Source organism: Aphelocoma coerulescens, chromosome 4 (assembly GCF_041296385.1).
Source record: "Aphelocoma coerulescens isolate FSJ_1873_10779 chromosome 4, UR_Acoe_1.0, whole genome shotgun sequence".
NCBI lineage: Eukaryota > Metazoa > Chordata > Aves > Passeriformes > Corvidae > Aphelocoma > Aphelocoma coerulescens.
The window spans coordinates 739,512-764,508 of record NC_091017.1 but is presented as its reverse complement, the minus strand read 5'-3'; the positions used below and the strand labels follow the sequence as shown (position 1 = coordinate 764,508).

The window sequence follows — 24,997 nt, the reverse complement described above, 5'->3', positions numbered from 1 at the left end:
GCTGTTCCTGACCCGGGGGGTGGTTCTGTGCAGTCTCCCCACTCCGCACATCCGCCTGTTCTCCCACCCATGCCAGTGAGGAGGCTCCTGCACGGGGGCTCAGGCAACTGCAGACATTCACTGCAATACCCAAACCAGGGGTTATTTATATTCCAAAACCCATTTTTCAGCACTGTCAATTTTTCCCTTATGGGCAAACGAAAAGACAGTTAAAGGGACTTTTGGTGACATCCCCCCTGTTTAATGAAGCTTGGAGTTATGGGCAAGTGACTCGAAGTGCCGTTATTATCTGCATGAGTGGGTGAGGCCGAGGGTCCAGCAGTGTGCACAGAGCTCCCACAAATGTGCACATTGATCATGGCTAATCAGAGCGCCTGGGTCAGGGGGGCTGCAGAGATGGAGAGTGCTGAAAAAGCTGACAAATGAAGCAGCAGAGCTTGGGGTTAATGCGATATTCAAACAGAATGAGCTATTCAGTTTCTTAGGAGCTTGTCACTTTTCCTTTCCTCTGACATTCTGCTGGAGACTGCAATGAGGAGACAGGGGAGTGTGAGAGTTCATGAGAGAGCAGTGTTCCTCACTGGGGGGGAGCAGGAGGAAGTCCTTCAAGTGGTTTTAAAGAGCAGAAGGGAAAGGCATGGGGGAGTGCAATTCACCTGTGTCCTCCTCACTTTGCCAATGCTTTGCACTCTAATAGAAACCAACTTTTTGGTTGGTTTTTCAAAAGGTGAATCGGAACCTTTGTCTTTTCTGCAGCCAACATTGATCTGTTACTTTGCAAAAAAACCTGCTCAGGCTGAAGCCTCAGCTAAAGAGGAGATGTTTGGGGTGCTTTTCAGGCCAGAGCTGTGCTCTCCCCAGGGCTGAGTTCAGCACTGTAAGAGGTGAGGAGCTCTGTGGGGTGCTGATACGGTTGGTTGGTTGGTTGTTTTTTCAGAACCACTGTATTGAAGCCTGCAGGCAAAACGTATGTGTCAGGAGCAGCATTATTGCCCTACTTGGGCTCCTCATGACTTTCTGGTTTCTTAATAATAAATGCCTCACCTGAGGACTTCTAAGTGTCTGTTAAAAATTCCCTGTATTTCCAGTGCTTTGCATGCTGGTAGCCCAACTGGTAAGGCACAACAATTGTACTTAAAGCGGCATAAATGGTATCCACCAGTTCCTGTGTGGAACTGTACGGACCAGACCACAGGTTTGAGGGTTCACTCCTGTCACTCCTGCAGGGCAGCAGGGGGACTGGAGGTCCCTGCTGTCAGCTCTAGGCTCTCACTGGAGAAGTGGTCGGGTTACAGTTCAGTTGAGGCTGGTGTACTCTAGAGAAAGTAGCACCTTATGCTCCAGGGAACTCTCAGCAAGAGCCTGCCTGGAATTAACAGCTGGAGAGATTTATTTGGTCCTCTCTAGGTTAGAGGGACATAATGCTCTAAGCAGTGAGAGAGGTTTGAGGAATGCAGGGTCAGAGATCCTGGAAGACCTTTGCTGATTCAGTAATCCTGTGGGCATGCAGTGCTGAGCTCAGCTCCTGGGAGGGGACTGCACCAGGAGAGCAGGAGATCCTGGGAAGTGCAGCAAAGCTTCCCAGGGAAGGTGCAGCAAAGGACCACGTGTTTGCCCTTGATAACTTGGGCCGTCCCTTCTCTGTGCAGCTGTTAATCAGGAAATCATCCTTGAAAAATTAATCAGATTTTGCTTTTTTAGTGGCATTTCGTGCCTCTCAGATAACTCTGATTTCTCATGTTTTACTTTGTTTCTCCCCACTCCGTTTCCTAAGCATTTTCTTCTTGGAAATACTGGAAGTTATTTTTTTCCTAACTTGCAGTTACTTCAGCATTTACAGGGGACTCTCAAATGGTTTTGCTGTTCCATCCCAGATGCAAATAACTCTGAGTCCCCCAGCAGCACATTGCAGGGCTTGACCAGGAGAGTGTGTGGGTCTGGCAAGAGGAAACCTGTATTATACCAGCACTGCACGGAACAGGGATTTCTCTTTTAAGGCTGCTCCCCAGAATAGCGTCACAACAAAGTTGGAAGGAGAAGAGCAGAGTGAGAGGAGGAGAGGAAGCACATGGCTGTTTGCCTGATACTTTTGGAGTGCATGACAGCTCCAGTGCAACAGTGGTGAGAGCAGCCTGGTAATGTCACCAGGCTGGAGGCTGCAGCCTCTAAAGTTTGGGACAGCACAGCTCACATGGAGCTGACAGGAATGTGTAAGAGCAACAACACATAAAATAGTAAAGCCCTGGATTTCTTTTTCCCCACACACTGCAAAAAGCACAACAGATGGAAGGAAAACCTTGGGGAAATAGTCACGGAGCTGGGGCTCAGGACATGGGAATTCAGCTCTCCTTTCCCACTGGGGTGGTACAAGACCTGGGATAAGCAGATGATCTGCCTCTCCTTTGTTTTGTAGATCATTTCAAGATGGTTTTTTATTCCTGTCTGGTTTGACTCTCAGTTCTTCAGGGCTGGCACGGTTTCATATTATCTCCCTTTTAAAGAGGGGCTTTTTTCCAGCATGAACCTGTCCTGAAGTACAGAAGAACAATACTGACTATTTGTTCATGCCGACAGTATGAATTATTTAATCTTCCCCTGCTCTAACCAGTCCTGCAGTCTGCTGCTGCCTGCCGTGTGAGGTATTTGGCAACATTCTTCTAAAACAAGCTCTCTCTCCTCATCAAGCTTCTGTCTCAGAGATGCACATGAAGCACTTCAGTTTTTTCACCCTTTAATCAGATGCCTGACCCGTTCTGAACAATGCTCAGCTTATGACCTCTTCCCAAGAAACAAGTTTCAAACAAGCTGCCACATCAGATTTTGTGCAGGAATGACTGTGAAACAGCAAGGAGAGCTGATCATGCCAAATAGCGCTCTTTGGGCCAGACCTCTCTCTCCTTCCCTGCAGGAATTAATTTACATTTTTGGAGAAGCACGACCATCTCACTGAAAAGAAATTATATAATTTCTCCAGCACTGAGAGATCTGGTGTTCTGTGGAGAATGGAGTGCATTTAATTAGGCAAAATATTCCTAGTGAGTTGTCCTTGAACGAACACTGTCCATGGCACTTGGCTCTGCTGGAGTTATGCGTGATTCAAACGTGAAGGAAACACCACAGTCACCTGGGCCACAGGTCCTTTGGACAAGGAGGGTGTCAGAAACTCCCTGACGCTCTGTCAGGGCTGTAGGCTGGAGTCTCAGACTGAGGCAGTGTGCAAGTCATGCTGGGGAGCTCCCTAGCTTAGAGCTGGGTCTTGGTGTTGAGAGGTGTTGGTGCTGAAGTTATTTTGGTTTGTGTTTCTTTTTCCTCTTCTTTGTTCCTTTGATCATAATAATCAGTGGGACTGAAAGAGTGAAGAAAATGGTGATTTTTTTTGGTGAACTCAGTCATTTTGACCAAAACTCTTACCATCTTTGGGACACTTGCTGGCAGCTTCAATATGAGATGCTGAAGCTCAGTGGGTGAATGACTGGGTGACACTCACTGTGTGGGCAATGGGTGCAAATGCAGTGTTCCCTCTTCAGCCCCCAGTCTCTGTTTCTAATGACTCCTTTCACTGTTGCTGAATGCACGTTGCCCCATTTTTCCTGGCAAAGGGGGAAAGCATCCTGAGGCTTTGCAGTGCTGTTCCTCTGCAAGGGTGGTGCGGCAGAACAAGGCACCTGGGTGCCAGCTTGGGGAAAGATGTTGTAAATATTGTCCATCAGAATCCCACTTCCCAGGTGTTTGAATACAGGCACTTGCCTGGAATATCCTCTACTTGGTGAGCCGGCCACTGTGCAAGTACATGCATTGCCTTGGCCTGGGAAGGGCAGGAACACTGGGAAGGATTAGAGGTAAATATCTCCAGGTGTGTCACGGCTGGGTACTGGCATCACCATGCAGCTGAACTCTGTGCACACTGCAGGGACCCATGGCAAACAGTGACAAGGCTTTATCCCTCAGCTTGACAACCCAGTCTCCAGGACACCATTGCTCGCTGAAAAATATGGCTTTTCAAACATCATTTCCTACGGCTCCATTTCCTCATGTTTTTGAGAGAGATGTTTAAACTGGTTTAGCCCTGTCGTGCCATCACAAATGTTGTCAAGCAAGTGATGTAACTATTCTTGTGTAGCCATGGCTTCAATGACATGTGGACCTTGTCCACTGGTGACAGTGCCAATAAACATGGCTTTGTTTCCTTCTAGCCCCTTTAGACTGGAAAACCTTCCAAGATGATTGGTAAGAGCTGAACTTGGACCTTTCCTCTGGCTCCTTCCTTGAGGAAGCCAGAAGAGTGAAAATGTGATTTTTCAGTAAGTACATTTGGTCCTGGTTTGTCCCGTGTGGAAGCAGCTGTGGAAGTTGGAGTGCATCTTCTAACTTCTGGGCAGTACCTTGTAGGACAGCCAGCGAACGAGCAGACGGAAGGTAGGAGTTGCGTATTGTCCTCTTGGAAAAGCAGACTGCCAAGAGGACCAGCCTGGGCAAATTCACCCTGCTCCAGCATTCCTATTTTGGCAAGTTTCTGTGGAGGAGGGAGTCTGCAATGTTCCCATAATGCTCAGCACACTCAGGCTCTCCAGACACTCCACAGTCACGATAAAATTTTAAACACAACTTGCTTTTTTAAATTAGCCATGAGTACTTGGTGGTGGGTGGGTCTTGAACACCGTAGGGTGTGTTTGCTGTTGGTCAGAGTAGAAAAGGATAAAACAATTCTTTCAGACTTCATAGGGTTTAAGAAGACTTGGTTTGTAGTTTTCCTTCACTGGACTTAAGTGTTTGAAAAGGGGAAAATGCTTCAAACCCTCTCGTAGTCACCCTCCTGAGTCATAAATATTTTCCCCATCACTTCAGTGTCATAATCACTCATTCCCAAGAGAAATAATATTCAGCACTGAAAGCCAGGGCCAAGCCCTTTGTTAAGAGGTCAGGGACTATAAGAGCAGCATTCCTTGAAACAGTATCTGAGGCAGGAGACCAGGATACAGAAACGTTTGCTTGTTTGCTCAGTTTCTTTTTTTTTTGTTTTGTTTTGTTTTGTTTTTGTTTTTGTTTTTGTTTTGTTTTATTTTGTTTTGTGAAATGGCTTGGCACGGGTTTATGCTTCATGTGAAATATTTACTGTTATCTTATTTACAAGAGTTTTGAATGCTTGATCAGAAATGTGATCTCTCTAGTTTGTATGCTTACTTTCCAATAACCCAATTAAACCCCAGCTGCTGTGCAGGAGAGAGTGACTATGTGACAGATCCTCTTTCTGAGGATTGTTCTTCTATAGATTGCTCTTGTGCCCTCTTTGACTGGTGAGAATTTAATTATATGGAAGGAAAAGAAAAAAAATCGAATGCTTTGCTTGGGGATGGAAAAATCTAAGAATCCTTATGGTTTCCCAGAAACATTTAGGACCAAATCCTGCTCTCAGCTGATGGAACTGCAGTATTGGTGTGCAGTTCAGTGGGGCATCAGGCTCTACCCCTCTTCCTCCCCTTTTCTCTGATAACAATGGAAGTTAGCTGGAAGCTTGATTGTCAGGTGGCCAAAGGAGGTAAGGTACAAAAGGAAGCCTCTTGATTGTACAGCTTGTGACTGTTCAAATCCCTGGACTTCAAGACTCTACTGATTTTTCCAAAGGTATTTTGAATAACTATTTAATTGTAGCATTAAAGAACAAAATTGTTGGTCAAGTGAAATATTAGTTCATGTAAGATTGACATCTTGGTGGTTTTTGTTTTGTTTTTTTTTTTAATATTTGGACAGGATTAGGCAGTGGGCATTGGAATGTATGGAATGCACAGTTGAAACTACATCATACGGCACTAGTGCTCAAGTCTCAATCCTAATTCTGATGATTTTTACAAAGGGAATTTGTGCTGTCACTTCTGTCATTTTGGGAAAATCCTGGATAATTTTTAAGGTGGAAAAAAAATCTCCTGATAAAATTTCAGGCTGTCTCATTGCATGTGAACCCAAAGGAAGCATAATCTACGTTATTAGGATATGATGCCAGCTATGGAAATTCAGCCTTTGTGGTGAGACTGCAGGATGGGATAAGGCTCAGAGAAATGCCTTGGCTGAGGGGGTTGCTTTGCTGTGAGACTTGGGGGTTTTTGTCCAGCCTGGGATTGACGCTCCCTGTGCTGCTCTTTTCCCCAGATAGTCTGCAGGGATTCGCTTGGGCTTTTTAAAGAGAAAGCACTTGGGAGCACCAAAAAGCCAAGATGACAAACAGTGTGTTTGAGGGAATGGGCCCTAAATTAGAAAGCTGAAACCAGAGGTTTCAGATTAGGGGTTTAGAAGTGAAAATAGCTGGTGGAGCTGATGACACTTCTCACACAAACCGCCTGCACAGCACGCTGTGCTCCTGTGTCCATCCCTTCCCTTGACTCCGTTGGTCTCGGCATGCCTGCTCCTGTCTGCCTTTTCCATTAGCCGTGGCACCCCTGCTGCTGCCAGAGCGACAGCCTGGCTCGGGCGCCCTGCAGCCAGTTGGACAGCTTGTCTCACGCCGCGGTGCCAGCACAGCCAGGCACGCCCTGACCTCCGTCATCTGCTCCTCTCACAAGTTTTGGATCTGCGCTAGCTCCTGAGAGTGTTCTGCTCCAGAGCCCCTGTGCCGATCCAGCAGCCCCAGGCACAGAAGCGGCACCGTGGGCCCATCAGGACCCACTGGCACCTGGCACACGCGGGCCGAGGGTCCGCACTTGGCACCCCCTGGCACCCGGCGCGGCTCATCTGAGGGCTGCGCGCCCCTGCATCATTCTGGAAAATGTCTTTATATGCTGGAACTGCATGCTGCTGTCAGCCTGGTGTGCCTCCGCCAGCCTTTGGGAGGTGACCTCTGCCATGGAAGCAGTTTGTGTGTTTATCATGGCCTGAGGTTGAAATGGGAGGTTCAGCTTAGGTGTTAGAAAAGATTTTTTCACTGTTTGGGTGCTCAGGCACTGGAATAGGTTGCCCAGAGAGGTGCTGGAGTCATCATCCCTGGAGGTGTTCAAGAAGCATCTGGATCTGGTGCTGGGTGATGTGGTTTAGTGGTTTAGGGGTTACAGTGGCAGTGCTGGGTTCATGGTTGGACTTGGTGATCTTACAGGTCTTTTCCAGCCTTGGTGATTCTGTGATTCTATGATTGTATCTCTTACTCAGTCGTTTTCCTGAACCCTTTTGGGAGGGTTCTTTTGGCCAAGGCCAGTGCAGAACCTCACTGGGCTGGATGCTCCGGCAGCATGGACAGTGCAAGGCAGCAGCGCCGTGCCCTCAGGGCAGGAGCGTGTCCCACCCAGCCTGTCACCAGCGGCTTGTCCTCAAGCACAGGGCCAGAGGCTGGTTCAGCTCCTGGAGCAGAAACCTATCCTGGATCCTGATACTCCATACTTTAATTTTAGTTTACAGCACTCTCAGGTTCACTTTACAGATGCCTTGTGCTCTTTTTTTACAATAAGCAGTGTGAGGAGGAACGTTTCAATCACTTAAAATGCTGTTTGTGAAAACAAAGGTTGTACTCTCTTTTACTAGTGAAATTTTAAGATTGGCAGGTATTGGGAATTTCCTCAACTTTAAAATTCATCATCTGAAGCCAAAAGAATATTGGATAAATATGTAGTAGTTTCTTGCTGAGTGCCTTCTACTTGATGTGTAATATCTCGTTATTTAATTCCATTGGTGAATCCAGGCCATAGACCTTCAGGGCATTCTTAGGCTTCCCTTGTGCTGGTTTTCGTACTGCCCTCACTTGGATTATTGATCTGAATTAATCTGTCGTGCGCTAGTCCGTTTGTAGTCTCATGTATTAGGATGAGGAGAGCGTTGAGGATTTTATCCGGACGTTCCGTGCCGCGGCGTGCGGCGCCGTTCGCGCCGGGAGTAGCCAGCAGGGGGCGCCGCCCCTGGCTCGTGACTGGGGGCGCTCACGCGGCCCTCACGTGCCCCTCACGTGGCCGCGCGCGCCCCCGTAGAACCGAGGCGCGGGCGGCGCTCTCGGGTGCGCGGCGGGAAAGTCGTGCCCTCAGGCGCGCGCGGCTGCCCTCAGGGCGCGGCGGGAAAGTCTGGTTCCTCACATCCCGTCATTCCTGGGGCTCCGGCTGGATTTTGTGGGTAAGAAGGCTTTCCTTGCTCGGGAAGGGATTGCTTCCCGGCACTTTGGGCTGCTGAGGGTGCCTGGTCTGGAATGCTGGTGCCTTGGGTATGGGAGTGCGGGTCGCCGTTCCTTAAGCCCAGGTGATGGTCCTTTAGTCTTCCTGCTGCCCCCAGGCTCATAGGCTGGGTTTGAGGAAAAAAGGTTTTTGCTGTGTTGAGAAGCAGGTAGGTTTGGGACCAAAGGGCAGTGCGAGGCTTGCAGGCTCTGTCCCCCGCTCGAAGCCTGTCTCATGGTATAGCTGGGAAAAAAGGGATTTACGTCCCGTGGAGTCATTTGCAAAGCAGATGAATTCTGCCCAGTATTGTGCTCAGAGGTTTAAGTCTCATTTTCTGGAGTAGTACATTTTTTGTTTGTATTTGCCAGTTGTGCTTTCGGGTCGGTGAGATTTGTGCTAAGGAACTTTTCCTCTAGTGTGTTCTCCAGATATTTCCGTGTTGCTAACTAGCTTTTTCTCTCATTATTTCTTCAGTTTATCAATATTATGTCTGTAAGAGTGCTGGGGAAGGGTTTTCCTCCCTGTGTCCTATTCCATTCCAGTGTTATTGTTTGTTAGGGCAACGGTAACTTGGTGATAGTAACTCAGCAAGTATGTGTAGTAACATTAATCCTACATTAAGTCTACCAGGTTTGCAACTGCCTTCTTGAGTTGTATATGAAACCTATTGTGCAGTGCTTTGTGAAGAAAAGGAGTAGTTCATGCGTTTTTTGTTGGTGGATATACAAATTGTTGAGGCTCTTGGGGCTTTTTTTGTTCATTGTTTTTTGATGTAGCTTTATCCTTTCATTGTGGTTACTCAGCTGGCAGATGGATTAATGCATTAAGTAGAGGGTGGGTAGCAGAGTGTGTGTGGCGTGCACTGTTAGAGCTTCTCTTCCAAGCAGTATTTTGTTTTAAACATTACCCGCGGCTGTGCCCGGTTGGGTGCCTTTGGTGGCGATGTCGGAGGTGAGCACGGCAGTGCTGCAGGGAGTGAGAGCGCTCCCAGCTGCGCTGAGTTCAGGTAATAGCAATTACATGAAGGGGTGCACCTGTGAGAGCCATCTACCCCAGGCATCTACAGCTGTCGCTGCTTGTTGCAGTATGTGTAATCTATTCCAACCTGCTATGAATGCAGAGGTTAAGAACCAGCTCTTAACTGATAACGACATGTATCTTACCTGTGCCACAACCTGATTTCAAGGAGGATCAATAGCTTTAAAAAATGTGAGGATTTACTTAAAAAAAACCCCAACCAACCAAACAAAATCAAACAAACCAAAATGCAGCAAGAGAAAAAAACGAAGCTTGCAAAAAACCCCCAATAAACAACAGAACCTCACTTTACCCTGAAAGTACAGCATCTGGTTCAAGGTGCTAGTAGTCTCCAAGGATGATGCTTTGCATGCTCTCAGGTTTTTAAAAAGAATTGGTTTCTGGCTGACGCTGAAAGGAGCAAATCTTTGGAGTTTGTTGGTTTTGTTTTGATTTTTTGTTAGTTTTTGGTTTGTTTCTTGTTTGTGTGGTGTGGCACAACAGAAAAAAGAAATTCATTGCCTGGGAGCGCTGGGTACTTGGGTGATCCTGAGTAAAGAGAGCCGGCCCTCGTTGTCAAGTGTGTAATAAGCTCTTCTGCTAAAGATTGGGAAACAGTTGCACCTGCTCTTCAAAGAGCAGGCCTTCAGCTGGAAAGGCTCTTTTATCATCTCAGTCTCTCTAAGTAAGGAGTGTTTGGGTTCAGGTAGGAGTCACTGTGGGGGCTGCAGCACTACTTCTTTACTGGCAGGGAAACAGAGGCCTGGGGAGAGAGAGAGACAGCAGCATGTTTTGATACTGAGCTTTGGAGCAAGGAAATAATTATGACTTTATCAGTTAAGTGTCAGTCATTCTGTCTCTCACTGTTTTGACATGTTCAATTCTAGTGACTGGTGGTAAAAGAGATGAGAGTGTTGGGGGGGTTGAAGGGAAAATTTTAATGGAGGGAAGCAAGGGGAGAAAAAAACCTGTCGAAGACAATTTCTGGCAGGCAGTCGGGTTCCTGGTGCAGACAGATTGGCTGATGTTGATTGTTGACAGCTTCTGCAGCTTGCTAATTACAACTGTAAAAAATTCAGGTGAATGACAGGAACTTGAAATGTTAATTCTGCTTTTATTATTTTGCAGCTGCAACTGTTAGTTGGCTCTTGCTGTAATTGATGGACATTGCCAGTTGCTTAGACAGATGGGAATTAACACTGGTGTTCCCATTAGAACTCGCCATCACAGTCACGTTGGCTTTGGTCTCCTGCACTGGGTTGATGTGTGCAAGAGAGTGCATATGGAAGGAGCAAGCGTAACTCCTGCCTGCAGTACTCGCCTTCCAGGGTATTGGAGCGATCCATTCAACACAGAGCAGATGAGCTGCTTGCCAGGTTAGTACATGCAAGAACAGGCCCTCTGTTTGCCCTGAACTTCTGGAGAAGGTTACCTGTTGATCAGTACTGCGGTAATAATAGGGGAGTCTTAAGACTTGTGTTAAGTTGTTCTGATTGTTCCTCATCAGAAATGCAGCTGTAATCTTGGCTGGTGTCTCTGAGCTGTAGTCACCTGTACACCATGTGAATTGGGAACTAGAATGCTGGTTGAAAGGAAAATGCTAGAGGTAGGGTAAGTAAAGCAGTTCATGATCTCAAGTAGTAGAGGAAAGTAGCAGTGGGTTAGGGTTTTTCTGAAGCAGAGGTGTAATCTTCTATGTGGAAGAAACGATAAAGATAGCTGTAGTTGTTTGACTGACCTGCAAGTGGGCCTGCTTTCCATTTGGGGTAGAATCCTGGTCTCTGAGTATGGATTTGCTTCAGCCTTGCAGGGCTGGGTTGGTGAGGAAAGAAATGGGTCAGTTTGTCCCTCTGAGAACTTGTTCCTTTGCAGAGGTTCAGTCAGTGGGGGTGAAGCAAGTCAGCACATGCAGAGAGCCCTTTGTGTGGGGAGGGAGCTGCAGAAGTGTCAGTTCAGTTTGCTGAAATCTTAGTTGGCTTTTGACCAGAAAGGTAAGTTCATAAATTCCAAGCCCACGGAAGCTTGTTTTTTTTTTTTTTTTTGTTTTGTTTTTTTTTTTAAGCAGTTTGCAGAACACATGGCTTTGAGATGGTGAGGAAAAAGCTTCTTTCCTGGATGCTGAGAGATTGCAGTGAGCGGGACTCTCATCCCTGGAGGCATCTGTAAGCTGTACTTACAGGTAGGCTGACAGAAGACACAGCAGCTCAGCTGGTGGGGCCGCTGTCCCTATGTGCTGTTTTGTTGGTTCCATGCAGGGCAGGTCATGCACACACAGTGCCCTCTCCTCCTCCCAAGTCTCCTGCCATCAAATCCACGCCTGATGCTCAGACCCAGCAGGTCTGGCTGCTCGCTCAGCCTCAGGGCTGAGGTGTGAGCAGTGCACAGGAGCCCCTCCCTGGCCCCAGCCGCAGAGCTGTGGTGTGCGTGGCCGTGCGCTCGCACGCAGCACAGGAGATGTTTGACGCTCAAGGTAGGAGCGTGTTGCCCACTGCTATGCCAATTACTGGATATTAATGGCAGGATAGCATGCATATGCCTAAACTGGGAAGCAGAAGGTTAATAGACGAACAGCACCAGAAGATCCCATTTATCAGTTTCTATTTATCTCTCCTTGGGAGGTGGCAGGTTTACAGTAAATACCTTCTGTCCTCCTAATTTCCTAATGATGGGGATAATGATGGAGAATGGTGAAGTCATTAACTGGGACAGCCTCTGTGCATCACTCTGTCAACCACATCTCTCCAAGACCTGCAATGAAAAGTGATAGGCCCCAGCTGTTCACCAGATTATGTTCCCTTCCCCCTTCCCCATGCTCAACCCCAATTGCAGGCTTAGCAATTAAAAAACAAGGGGAAAAAATAAGACCCAAAACCTGAAAGACAAAAGCCAGTCCCTTTCTCTGCTATGGCAATGATAGCCTAGTCTGCCCTGCACTTGGGTGTGGCTGTACCAGTCTGACCCCATTCAAATGCTCCCAGTTCAATGCAGTGGTATCCCCAGGCCTGGTGGTGTCACTGGGGCCAGGTGTGCAGCACTTGGAGAGAAGAATGTGAGCTAGCATGAGTGGAAGCTGGAAAAAGATTGTGCTTCTGGAGCAGAGGCACTGGGTTTCCTTGGTCCTGCCTCCTGTTGTTGCCTTCCACGGAGGAACCTGTTCAATGCCTGTAAAAACGGCAGCAGTTCTCTGTGTCTGACTCTGTGTGCTGGGGTACTGATGGATTTTGGGGCTTACAAATGGTCACGTGGCACTTGAGGTGGAACTGTGTGGAGTGCAGGGGGTGGGCTCCGATTCTAGATCCCACTGCTTGAAGTTCCACAGAACAGGAAGGTGTTCCTGAAACTGAAGCTCAAATGACGATGCATGTAAGTAAATTATTGCCTTGAAAAGATTGTCTTTTTTTTCCCCCCACAATGACATTTCTATGTAGTTGACTCTAGGGTTTTTTGTATTGGTTTCACTTTGGGCAGCGTCTGGGAGTTGATGACTTGACTGTTTTCAGTGAGTTGAGAGTGCTTTGCTGTGTACAGCAGCCACGTGTTCATCCAGTGAGGGCCTGCAATTATTGCTAGCCCTATTTTGAGCAGGCTGTGGCCTGGAGTACACCGTGGCAGAGCCACCCAGCTATCCTGTGGGTGGTGCCTTCTGCTCATGACTGCCGTTTGCTGTGCCTGAGAGTCTGGCCTTCTGCCTGGGTGTGTTCTGAAATGAGAGGTCTGCCTGAAGTGAGGTTTTCCTTTGCATCCACCATGTGCTGGGCTCATAAAAGAGCTCTCGAGCTGTGGGAGCTTTGTGTTAGAAGGGTTCATTAACTTTCAAATGTTTCAATTGAGAAATTTCAGAGCTCTCAGCATAGACCAGGGTGGCTGGCTCAGCCAAGAGTGTCCCCTGACAGTCAGGTACAGATGTGATTGCTAGTCAGAGCACCGTAAGAAACCTAATGGTGTCCCAGCAAGTGTCATACTTGAGCTGGAAAGGATTAAACCAGATAGCCCGGAGAGGCTGTAAATAATTTTTATTGGGCTTTAAGAGCTAGGGAGACAAGATGAGCCTTTACCTTGTAGCTTGCTAGGAATTGTGCCTGCAGGGTTGCAGAGTGTGTGCAGTGGTGAAAGAAAGAATTCTGGGACTGGCTTTAGTCTGAGCAGGCACTTAACTGGGTTCTGAAGTGCCTCGGGCCAAGGTAGATCATGGTGGTATAAAGGGGCGTTCTTCTGACTGATGTCTCTGGTATCTGAGCACAGAGACATGAGAAATGAAAGGCAAGGGAAGACATTCCTGTTTGGGAGATGGCATGTTAGCTAGCTAGCACATGAGAGAAATGAAGTGTAAATGTTCCCTAAACACTTCTTTCTTTTTAGGTTCTAGGTGCTTTTCTTGGCTGTTCAAACCTAGAGTTTGGTTTGTTTTGTTTAAAGTTTGTGCTGATCTGTTAGCTGCGTGCTGGGGAGTCTTCTCCCAAGGGAGTGGAGTTGGGTTAAACACCTCTGGTATGACTTGGCTAATAACTTTGTGTCTCTCATCACAAATTTTGAGGCTGGGGAAAAGGGGAGTTTGATTTCCTGTGTGATGATTGAGGACGCTGTGTTTAACCTTGTTAACTTGGTGTAGGCTTAAGGACTGATGTCTGACCCCAAGTCTGTTCTCCAGCTTTGTTTTAGACATGTAAGGAGGTCCCAGTTCACTGGATTCCAGCGACCCCTGGGACAAGCTGCAGGGGCTCCTTGATGGTTTTGCAAAGTTGTGACCCTTGCTGGGTTGTTTTCCGGCCATCTGGCCTTGCCCGAGTTCTCCCGAAGACATGCTAGCCAGTGTTCTCAGTGAGGGCAAGCCTTGTGGATTGCAACCCTTCTCTGTTGCCTTGGCTCCCATAGGAGCTCCTAGCCAGGAGTTAAAGTATTCTTGGTTGTTAATGTCTTAACTTGCTCTGGCCTGCCTATTGCAAGCAGTGGTCTGGGGATGAACTCCATGCTTTTGTTTCTGTGGCCAGCCTGTCTGCTTTTGACACCTCAAGCTTGACACAACCCAGGCTAAACAGAACATGTGATATTAAACAGCTGTTGGCTTCTAAATAAGGAAAATTATATTAGCCCCTCTATAAGCAATCTGTATGGTAATTTCAGGAAAGCATGGGGTGGCTGTTCTCTCTGGGAAGAAAGAGCTGATATATCTTTTAACATGCATAACATACTTAACTGTAGGGAAGACTGAAGAGCCTAGCAAGGAGGAAAGTTTTACTTCCTTAAGTAATGTTTGATGGGGAAAATCAAGGCAGGACTGATTGCCTGTCGCTGTGGAAATTTGTTTAAGTAGGACAACATCTACAGCACCAAATCCTGGGGAGGAAGGATGGTGTTACAAATACTGCTGGTCAAGCGAAAGAAATGTCACTGGAGCATTGTAATAGCTATCTGAAATGATTTTTTCAATTATATGTAACATACAGCAGTCAATGACTTAAAAAATTATCCTATCTGACAGGACAAAGGCAGCAAAAATGTTAGATTTAAGACCATTTCTAAAGGTGCAGGATGTACATGCTAACCCTCTGGCTATTGATGGTTGAAAGGAAACAGGAGTGGCTGTTGGCAGTGAACATTAGCTCTTTGCAACTTGCCTGATTACATCTGGTTCTGGCTGCTGCACATAGCCGCAGCTTCCAGAGGGAAGTATAGCAGTGCTTGTCTGCAGGACATTATGGATAAACCTTATGCTTTACATGGATTTCAGTGGACTCTGGCTTCCAGAAGCTTGGTGAAAAAGGAAGCTGTTAATGGTGTTTCCCTTGAGTAACTAAGTTGTTCGTGCCTCTGCTGGATGAGGTACTGAAGTTTGGATTCACTAGGAGGCACATGTTCCAACTGGCAGTGCTTATTGGGGCTGCTCTGTACACCTCAAGTGTGGGAGAACTCATTGATGTCTGTGGAGAAATGTGAAATAAAGGTATGGGGCCTTTTTGTGGCTGTTTTAAGAAGAGACAGCTGGGTATCCAGTGTATCCCACTTACCGCCTTGACTCAAAAGCGATGTCCAGTGCTGCACTTGCTATAGCACTAGGGTGTTTGAAGGGAATCCCAAGAGGTATAGAGAGTCCTGGGCATCCACCTCTTCAGAGCTGTTGTGATTTGTCTTGGTATGAAGGAACCTCCCACTCTCTGGTCTCAGAACCTGTGCAGTATGAGTTTGCCCCTGCTGCCCTTGATACTGACTCCTGAAAGTCCTATGGTAAAGAGCTAAGCTTTCACTAAGTTGTATTTCATTTGTCATTTTTACTTTGGGTATGATGTTTTCCTTACTCTGCATACATCTTTCCCCTTCCCATCTTTGTTCCTGCTAGTGAAGGAAACCTCTGCAGTTCTGTCCTGTTCCCATTTTTCAGATAAACCATCCGTGACACACAGAGCTCAAAGCTCAGTGGACTGTGCATGCAACGTTTTTGGGCTAACTGCTGTAAGAAATGGGCTGCGCTGTGGTGCAGAGCTCTGCCTGCCTTTTCCCAGGGCTCTCACTCAGTCATGGAGTGTGTGCTCACATGCTCCATCCGCTGCTGTTGGCTTGGCTGCCTACACAGGCTAAATGTAAGGCTCCCAGTGAACCTTTCTGTCACTTTTGCTGTTTTGGCCTCTATGCTTAATCAAAGAGCTGGAAGGAAAGCTCTCATTAGAGAGGCTTCCTCAGTCCTACAGAAGCCTCTGCTTGGCTAATTGAGGCTTTAGAGGGCTCGTGCTTCTGGTTGGGGTTGGTCTGCTTGATGTGATCTGGGCCTGAGGCAGAATGAAGCAAGCAGACTTAAATGATGTCTGAGCAAACATGATGGCTGGAGATGAACGGGATTGTGTTCTGTTAGGCTGCTTCTCAGAGACTACAGAGTTTCTTGCCGTAGCAGCAAACTGCTGGAATGTGCTGTGGCTGAAGAGGTTGTTGGGAATGTGTAGGTGAAAGTGGGAGTCTGCATAGGGTGAATCGATCCGCATGCACGTTCAGCGGTTAGAGCCCAGGCCGCTCATTATGTTGGAGGAAATGAGAGTGCAAGGCAAGCTGGGCAGCAGAGCCTGCAGTGTCTGAATGGAGGAAGCAGGTAAATGCCAAGGAAAAAGGTGTAAGGGGCGGGGGGGACAGAGCTAAGGACTCTAGCTAATGCGTCTGTAGTGCTTGAGGCTCTTACACTCCTGGAGCAGTGTAGCCTAGTCCATTTTGTATATTTTACAGACTGTATTTTATGAAAATTTTTTGTGTAGTACATGCGTTTGTAATCCTATAAGTTGCTCCCTAAGAATGAGTGAACAAGTGAAGTTGTTCCAAGGGACTTGTTTTAAATTGTATCAGTAGAACTTACAGTATTAATTATTGGTGTCCGAAAGAAGTGTGATGGAGGAGTTGAAGTAGACCACTTGCTCTTTCAGGATATGGGTGTTCTTTCTTCCTCTGTGGTCAATGACGTGAGTAAATCACACCTGAGCAGGGTTCCTCTGTTGTGGGCCAGAGGCAGTGGTCTTAATGCCATGCAAGATGTGGAGCTGCCAGGCTTGCTTTGGAGGGCCCTGGCTTGTAGGTGGGTGTGCACTGCATGTGCTGGGTGGTGAAGGTGTGGAAGGACAGGAGGCTCAAGATCATATATTCAGCTGCTGGTGCTGAAAGCCAGTCTCCATCCCAAGCCAAGTGTCTGAGCAGAGGTTTCAAGCTGTTCAGTTGCCTCCTGCTGCTTTTGGATAATTGTGTTGCAAAGAGTGCTTGAAAGAGTTGGAGTGAGCAGCTGCTGGTGGTTGGGAAGCGTTAGTCCTGGTGCCTGGGCAGGAAGGCTACCTGCTGGCTAAGCAGGCTCTAGCACTGGAAGCAGTGTCTCTGGTCACATGGCAGGGTCCTCATTTGCTATGGGAAAGGAAACAGACCAGCTCCCAGGTGCCTAGAACTAGTAATTAAGCTGCTCAGAGACCAGTGCAGGTCACTTACTGAGCAGGATAAAGATGGAATCCATTTCCAAGTGGAGGTTGTGGGAAGGAGAAAGGGGAAAGATCAGTAGGGTGTCCATTGGATGTTTACCAAATTCCCATGCAGCATTCCTCGTTGGGCAGGCCTTGTCAGATGTGTCTCAGTAGGTCTGGCCTGTCGGGAGTCAGTGCAGAGATAAAGGGACAGATGGGGGAAGGAGAGGGGATGTAAGGGAATGTGCGTGATGTCACCCAAGGGACACGTTAACTGTGAGTTTCTTTGTTACCAGCTTCATGGTGTATTAGTGCCTGACCTTGCAGTGAGGATTTGGACATGCCCTCCTCCTTCCCATTTCTTTTGCTGTTTGCTTTTTATCTTGCAAAGCAATGAAGATGCTGAAATCTGGGGAGTTGAGCTCTTCAGATACAGTGTTGCTCTGTGAAGAGAGATGGAAGAAGTTGTGAGGGTATGAATGAGAAGGAGGTTTGTCAGAAAAGTTTGGAGGAGGAGCTGAGATGACTGTGAGACAGCACAGTTGGGAACAGCGCTGGGTATTGCCTTACTCGTGTTGTGTCAGAATCTTCCCACGCCATGGCAGGTTCCAAATGTGTGACAGAACTGTGCCTAAGACTGAAGGATTCTCTGTCATACGTCTGCTGTCTGTCTCCTACATGTGAAGGGGACAGGGACCTTTGTTTTGGTGGCAGAGGATCCTCGGGTGAGCTGTCTGTGCTGATCTGTGCAGATGATTTTGTGCGCTGGAGAGGAAGGTGTGGCTGGGCAGTGAGGCAGCTGGGAGGGCTCTGGGGAGCCAAGTGCAGGTTTGCAGACAGGTCTGACTTGGCTGAGTGATGGCTTGTCAGGCAGGGGTGAAGTCTGGCCAAGTGCCTGGAACAGAAACCCACTGAGAATTATTAAACACAGAAAAGCCATCCTGAGCTCAGCTAGTCCCAGAGCTGCACATTTTTAGGGACCAGGGGTGTGTCCTCAATGAGTGTCCCCGTGGGCCTGCTTTATTTTGTGACCCTTGACAAGGTCTGGGTCACTGCTGCTGGCCTCTGTCAGAGTGTGCTGGGCTGGATGGTTCTTTGGTGTGAGCTACAGCACATGTTCTGAAAGAAGCTGCTGCAGAAATGGTGTAAAACAAAGGCAGCTTAGAATTCTTAAAAGTACATCCATGATTTCTTACTGACTTAGCTAAATTCTCCTGGCTCACTGGTTGTTGAAAGCAAGCAGAGGAAGCTCTCTGGTCTTTGGGCATTAGAGAAAGGGGGCAGATGACTTTTCCCCTGACTTTTAAGGATCCTGGACCCATGGCAGTGGTAAATCAAGGTAGTCTCTGCAAGGCAGAGGAGGATAGTGGGGTTAGTGGATGACTCTGGGAGTATGCAAAAGTTCGTAAATATATCAGAGCTAGTAATGAATGAAATGTGTCATGTTCTGATTCCCTAAACGACTGTGAAAAGCTTGATTCAAGACTTTGTTCTTACATTATAGTTATGGCTTTGTCCCCAGCTTTGCAGTGGTCTTTCACTGCTCACCTTTCTGATAGGAGCTGCCTTTTCCCTAGAATAAGTGATCTGTAGCCCGATGAGCTTCAGGGGACTAAGTGTGGCCAGGTCTGTCCATAGAGTCCTGCTCTGTCATACACATAAAGTGCTCTTGGTGGACTTTGTGAGTGTAATGTCTGCAGCTTTCTTTGTTCTTTGTTACCCAGACACTTGTTTAGACCCTGCCAATCTCTGAGGAGCAGGCTGCACTAATCACGGCTGTGGAAAGGTAAGGAAGCCATGGGCAGTCTTGGGTTGGTCTGGATGAGCTGCCATTGTTAGTTGTCATAATTTCTCTCATGTCTAAGTGAGACTTTTGTACCTAGAATAGGACGTGGTCTGTCCTTTGTGAAACCTTGTGTGCGCCCTGCCCCTGTGGTGCTATCAAACCAGCAAAAGGGTATGTGATGGTTTTGTATCATGCAGCCAGCAGGAAGGAAAACAGTGTCTTAAATAACAGGCATTAAATCCAGTAAGGAGGTAATTTATCATGGATGTGGAGTCATATTTTCTGTCATCTGAAACTGTGGCAGGTGCTTGTGGTAATGCTTGCCTAAAATATGTTAAGTGTTCCTAGGGATGCTAGGGATGTTTGGAATTTTTTTTTTTCCCCTTCCATCTGAAGATCTCTGTTTTACAAAGGTACACTGGGATTTAACATATTAAGAACAGCTAATCCTAAAACTTGCCTCTGGCATTTTGAGTGTATACTTATGTAAGTAGCTATATATACACTGAAAGTGAAGGTGTAGTAAATTATGGGGAGCTTCAAGAGGGAACTGACCAAGGCTGTGTAGACGTTACAAAGTGGGGAAAATACCTAATGAAATTGAAAAAAAGCAGTTGCCTAAATATCATCTTCTGGGCTGAGATTGTTTTCCTATGGATATTTTTTAGCTGCTATTTCACTTCACTGGACTGTGACAAGTATAGTGGGTTTGGAAGGAGGTGAGATCTCCATCCAGGATAGAAGACAGAAGGTTTAGTACAAGACATGTTTAATAAAGAAAGGTTTTTCAGAAACTCCAGTATTTCCTAGAGGCACAAAATGTGAGATTCAGCATAGGAGTTAAAGTTCTAATCCATGTCAACATCTGGAGTTACTTTTCTGTAGGAAAGTATTCAACCCTTATGTGCCTGGAAGTTACTTAGATCGGGAAGAAAAGGTGAGGGTCAGAACTCTTGAGCTGCATCTGAATATGCCCAAGCTGGAGCACATGTCGGCCTCTGTGCATCTCACAGGGAGATGCAGCGTGACCTGAAGGGTCTGACCTGGCCCATCCTTAGATCTCCCATGTGCTCTGTGGCAAGGTAAAGTAACCGTGCTGGAGCAGAGTCCATGTATTGGTCAGGAGTTTCCAGCTCCCCACAATTGTCTTCGGAGCTCTGTGGAGCTGAGTTTGCATCATTGTAAATTAAGCTCCCGCTGAGGTCAGAGGGCAGGAGCTAATCTGTACATGAACGTTCCTCAAACTCTTGTTATGCATTGGACCTTTGAGATGAGCTCTAACAAGCGTAATGCAAACTGGATTAGTTTTTTGCATGCCACTGGGAAATTAAATGTGTCTTCCAAGTTCTTGTCACTTAAAATTTGCCGTGACATTTACTGTGTTTGACAAAATGCAGGAAAAAGAGGTTCCAATTAACCAGGACATCAAACGGTGTGGATGGTGCAGTTTATTTTGGAGGCATGATATTCAGAAAGGTCAGTCTCTCAGTCAGCTCACCTCGGCCGTTTGTAGCGTTGGCTGTGGCTAATGAGCACTCAGCTCAGTCCATAATGGGAGCTTTATGGAGGGAAAATCCAGATAATGGATGTGTGTAGGCAAACTGGCTTTTTCTAATGGCTGTGTGCTGGGGAGGAGGGGGTATGTGCAAATTCTCTCTAACACAGGGGAAAAAGGGACTGAATCCAATGCTTTAGAGCCAGGAAGGTCTTCACGAAGTCATTCTCCTCACACCTGAGGGGATATTGTTGCTGTCTTAGTGCTTCTGCTTGGGCTTGTGAACTGCCCAGAACCATGTGTGACAGGATGGGGGTTTCCAGCTGGAGCAGAGTAGTAGTTCCTTGGAAGAGGTAAATGGAAATGTATTGCTGCATCCACACGGTGCGGTCAGTGCTGACAGAAGCCTGGAGAGAAGGTGGCCAAGTCTGCTGATAGACTGTTGTTCTTCAGCTGCTTTAAATGTTGGTATCAATCAGTTGCAAGATACTTGCACTAAAATTCATGGCAGCTTCTGGCCCTTTATGCAGGCTGTTTCCAGTGTCAGCACTGGGCTGTAGTATTTCAGTCTGAAAAAATTTACTGTTTGAAACTTGAACATTTGGGCAGAGCTTCTATAAATGATGTTGGATTTATACCAAATTGACCTCCAGGAAACTGTTAACATTAAACTGGCCAGTGACATTCCCTTTCTGCTCAAAGCTTTGGGTGTTCAGGTTAAAAATGTGTCATTTTTCTATGTCCCAGCAAAGCCATGTTTTACCTACATTTTTAGATGCACTTCAGCAGAGTTTTTTTTCTTCTGCTGTTAAGCGAAGCCTGATAGGACAGTGCTGGTTGGCAAGTGGCAGCTCTTGGAGGTGGTCAACCTTAATGCAGCCCACAGATTTGAACACCCATGGTGCTGGCTGAGTGCTTGAGAATGCCCATTTGAAAGAAATGAAAAATAATTCAATATGCTCCAGGGATCTCTCTGAACTTTACCTGTTTAAGAGATAAGGATGAGCACATTCTTTGCTCGGTATTCCGCCTTCTTAATACTGTGTTTGTTTTCCTTCTTTGAACTTGGTTCCCTGTATCCACAGTTTCAGAAGGGTGTCCAGCGAGTACCTGGGATATACGGAGCGAGGCATCCTCTAGGCAACTTCTAGGATTTACCTTGACTACTTTCCACTGGGCTCTGTTGACTTCAGTGGGAGTGGGAATCCAACTTCCACTGGAGTTGGGAGAGGGGAGGAAACAGTGAGAGTAAGAGGGCTGGGAGAAAGTTTGGACTGTTCTAAGTTGGTGGCAGTAGGGTCACAGGCCAGAGCAAGAATTAGATAGTTGCCTTGAGTTTCTGGGAGGAAATAAATACAAGAACTTGAAATGGTGGGGTGTGATACTTTCAGGCTTTTAGCTGAAGCAGACTTCCTGAGGCACAGTGCGAAACAAATAATTTCTCAATTTAAATAGAACTCCCTTCATACTGAAGTCATAGCAACAAAATGACCTCACTGCAACTTTACTCCCCCCTCTCTTGTAGTTGTTTCTTTAATTTCGTACAATATGTTATTCTTGTTGTTTGGAATCATGGGGAGGAGGGAGAGAGGGAAAACCAACCTGTGTAAAAATTAGCTTTGAGTTATTCCATCTGTGGACTCTTAATTTTGTCATGAAAACAGAGAAGCCTGGCAGGAAGCGAGCTTGTGACTGGCTCCATGTATCCTCTTGTCTGGAGCTGGGTAAGGAAGTGTGGCATTTAGAATGAAAGCAAAAGCTTCATTTCTGGAACTCTGAGTGTTTGCCCAATTCTTTGACCATCTGTTTTTGTTGACAACCACCTCTTTGTGTTGTGCCAAAGTTATTTTGGCTTTTTTAATTTGTAGATGTGAGTGTATGTGTGTATATGGTGGTGTGGTTGTGTGTGTCTGTGTGTGGATCATTAGGGCGCTGCTGACTGGGTCAGACTGGGGGAAGTGGGATGTGTAAAAGTAGGTATTTTGTGAGGATTGAATACAAGGAGAAATACAGCGAGTAATCCTGGCTTCTCTCAGAGACACTTGAGTCCCTATCTGTGTTACCCGGTCAAAAGCTGCCAGCTTCTAGTGGCTGTCCTTAAGTAACTTTGGTTGCATCGCAGCCATTTAAAAGAGTACGCAAGTACCTGCCTCAGAAATCGTGGCTGGGATGAACTGATGGAGAGTCCAGCAGCTGACTGAAGGTGCATAGCAGATGGGTCCCTGTGCTCTTTGGTGCTAGCCAGCTTTGCTTCTCTTGAGCTGCACTTCTCTTCCATTCTTGGTGTCATTTAGGGGGTATTTATTCATTCCCTGTATCCTTCATATGCTAATTTTGTCCACAACCAGTATGGATTGGAGATGCACTGGAGCAGCTGATGTTGAGAGCTCTATCGTGGAACTGCAAAAGCACTTGGAAATTCAGCCTCAAAACCTAGCATGAGACACCTTTTTGAATATATTTTTATGTTTCTAAACCTGCATTTGCTCTACATTTTAATAAAATGTCTTTGGTTTCTTCTGAAGGCTGTATAGAGAAGCTGAGCACTTTCTGTGCTGCTTTCCCCACTGAGTTTCTCCTGCAGTGCCTTCCGAACTCTTGTTGGCATGAGGGTAGGCCGGAGTAACATCTACAGCCCATGACAGCAGCAAAATGAGGCTAACAAATACCCTTCCGAGGATGCAGCATGACAGCTTCATCCATCCCGCCGCATTTGCATCGGGAGTGCGGAATGGCTGCGTGTCATGGGCCACTGCCACTGCACACAGTCATTTATTTAATAACTCCTGCACAGGCATTAAAGGGGAGCCTGCAAGACATTGTGGTGGAGACAAATAAGGAAGTAAAGAGATAGAATAGCACAAACCAGACTTCTAAATGCTGCTATCACTGTAACTTTCTGTTCAGCAGTGCTTTGGGTATAAGGTGAATGGAGTTTCTACGGACAGTAGCAAGGCATGGGCTGCGGTATGGCACAGGGGCTTCCCTGTGTTTTTTTCTGTGTGCTGAGTTTGAGGGTAGCCTTTTCCACAGCTAAACTTGTTCCCTTGCAGTATCAAGTGTTAGAGTTACTTATGCAGCTTGCACTAGATGTTTCTGCTACTTGAACCAGGCAGGTTAAACCTGCTTCAAATCTGGATGATTAATTATTTTTCTCCAGAGCATCATTAATTCACAAGAAATTGAGTCTCTTTGTTAGTCAAGATTTTCCTGAAATACCAAGTGCTGCAATTCCGTCCTGGGGAGAACTGATTTAAAGTGGAGTGTCTTGAAATCCAGCTCCTTAAATATTTATCTAGAGAGAAAAATGGAGAAACTGAAACACCTGGAATAGGTAGTCACTTCTGAAAATCTGTTCATAAGCATAAATGAAAATCCTTCTGTCATTTTAGATTCCTTTTCAGGGATTACCTTCCAGTCCTGTGTTTCCGTGTGCAAATGAAGTGTCCAAGGTCTGTGAGATGTGTTGACTTGTACAAAAGCTTCTGGTGAGTGCTGGTGCAGTTGGGAATGAACGTGTTATTTCAGAAACAAAATTGGAGTTGTAATGAGAAGACCGAGACCGAATTCAGGTGGGGACAGTATGTCACCCTGAAATAAGGGAATGGCAAAGGTTCTGTTAATGTCTAAATAGATAGTGTTTTTTCTGTGAAAAATACAAGGCAGGTTTTTAAATGGTAGAATCCAGATGCGAAACTCCTAAACCCTGTGCAGGCACTTAAAATTGATGGTTTTTGCTGCAGTGGGAATGAAGAGTCCTTAATTTTTCTCATTGGTGGGAGCCCAGTTTTAACAGCATAAGAAAGATTTTGTGTTGTCTGCTCTAAGAGTTTGTCATCAGATTAACTAGAGAGGAACACCAGAGGTTGTCAGTCCCCCTTAGCATCAGCGGTGTTTTCCTCACAGCCAGGCCAGTTCTAACCCTTCAGTTCTCGTTTGCAGAACTCGCTGTGTGCAAGAAATGTCTCCTGGGTTGCTTTGCTTAATAGCAGTTAAGAATAAAGGGCCTTGGAAGTGAAGCGTTCAAAGCATTTCTGTTCTCAAAAGGCTGGAGAAAAAAATAAGCTGTTTGAAAAATAAAAAATGCCAAGGGCAGAACCTGCATGGAAGAGTAGAAAAAAGGCTCAAGCAAGAGGGATGACTATTCTGTTGTGTTCTCACTGACCTAGCACCCTCTATTTTCTATGTTGCTATTTTTACTAATATTGCTGCTATTGCAAGTGCAGGATGCCTGCCTCGTAGGGGAGCGAGTGTCTCAGTCTTGTCTAGAAACTGAGGTAACTCAGCAGCTGTTTGTGTGTGCAGCTGGAGAGAAGGGGGAGCTCTTGGGCCAGGTGTGGGGAAAGGTCACCTGTCTGTGCATGTCAGACACCTGAGATGGGTTCTATTGCTGGCACGTTGCTGCCTGAACTGCAGTGTCCTGTGTGTCTGCAGTCATATGCTTGGGCTACTTAGAAACACTGATGTGAAGAAAAATGTGCAAGCGGGGTTGGCCATTTGTGCCCTCTCCATACCTGGAATACACAGGACATAAAGAGAGCCTGTTCTGCAGCTCTGGAAACCCATACTTAGTCATTCCTCAAGCTATCCGTTGGTATAAATAGGTGCCACCTCATGGATTTCGGTGGCATTATCATCCATGAAAGCAAGCAGATGTGGC

The 24,997-nt window shown here is 46.6% G+C and overlaps 1 long non-coding RNA gene across 4 annotated transcripts in view; it reads left to right on the top strand.

Annotated features, from left to right (window-relative positions):
* Positions 1 to 7,967: 7,967 nt before the first annotated feature.
* LOC138109238 (uncharacterized) overlaps positions 7,968 to 24,997 on the top strand; it is a 102,046-nt gene continuing 85,016 nt past the window's right edge. For all 4 annotated transcript variants that reach the window (XR_011150369.1, XR_011150370.1, XR_011150367.1 and 1 more), the window contains exons 1-3: positions 7,968 to 8,082; positions 10,266 to 10,513; positions 11,203 to 11,316. This is a non-coding gene — a long non-coding RNA (uncharacterized lncRNA). The remainder of the gene's footprint in view (positions 8,083 to 10,265; positions 10,514 to 11,202; positions 11,317 to 24,997) is intronic.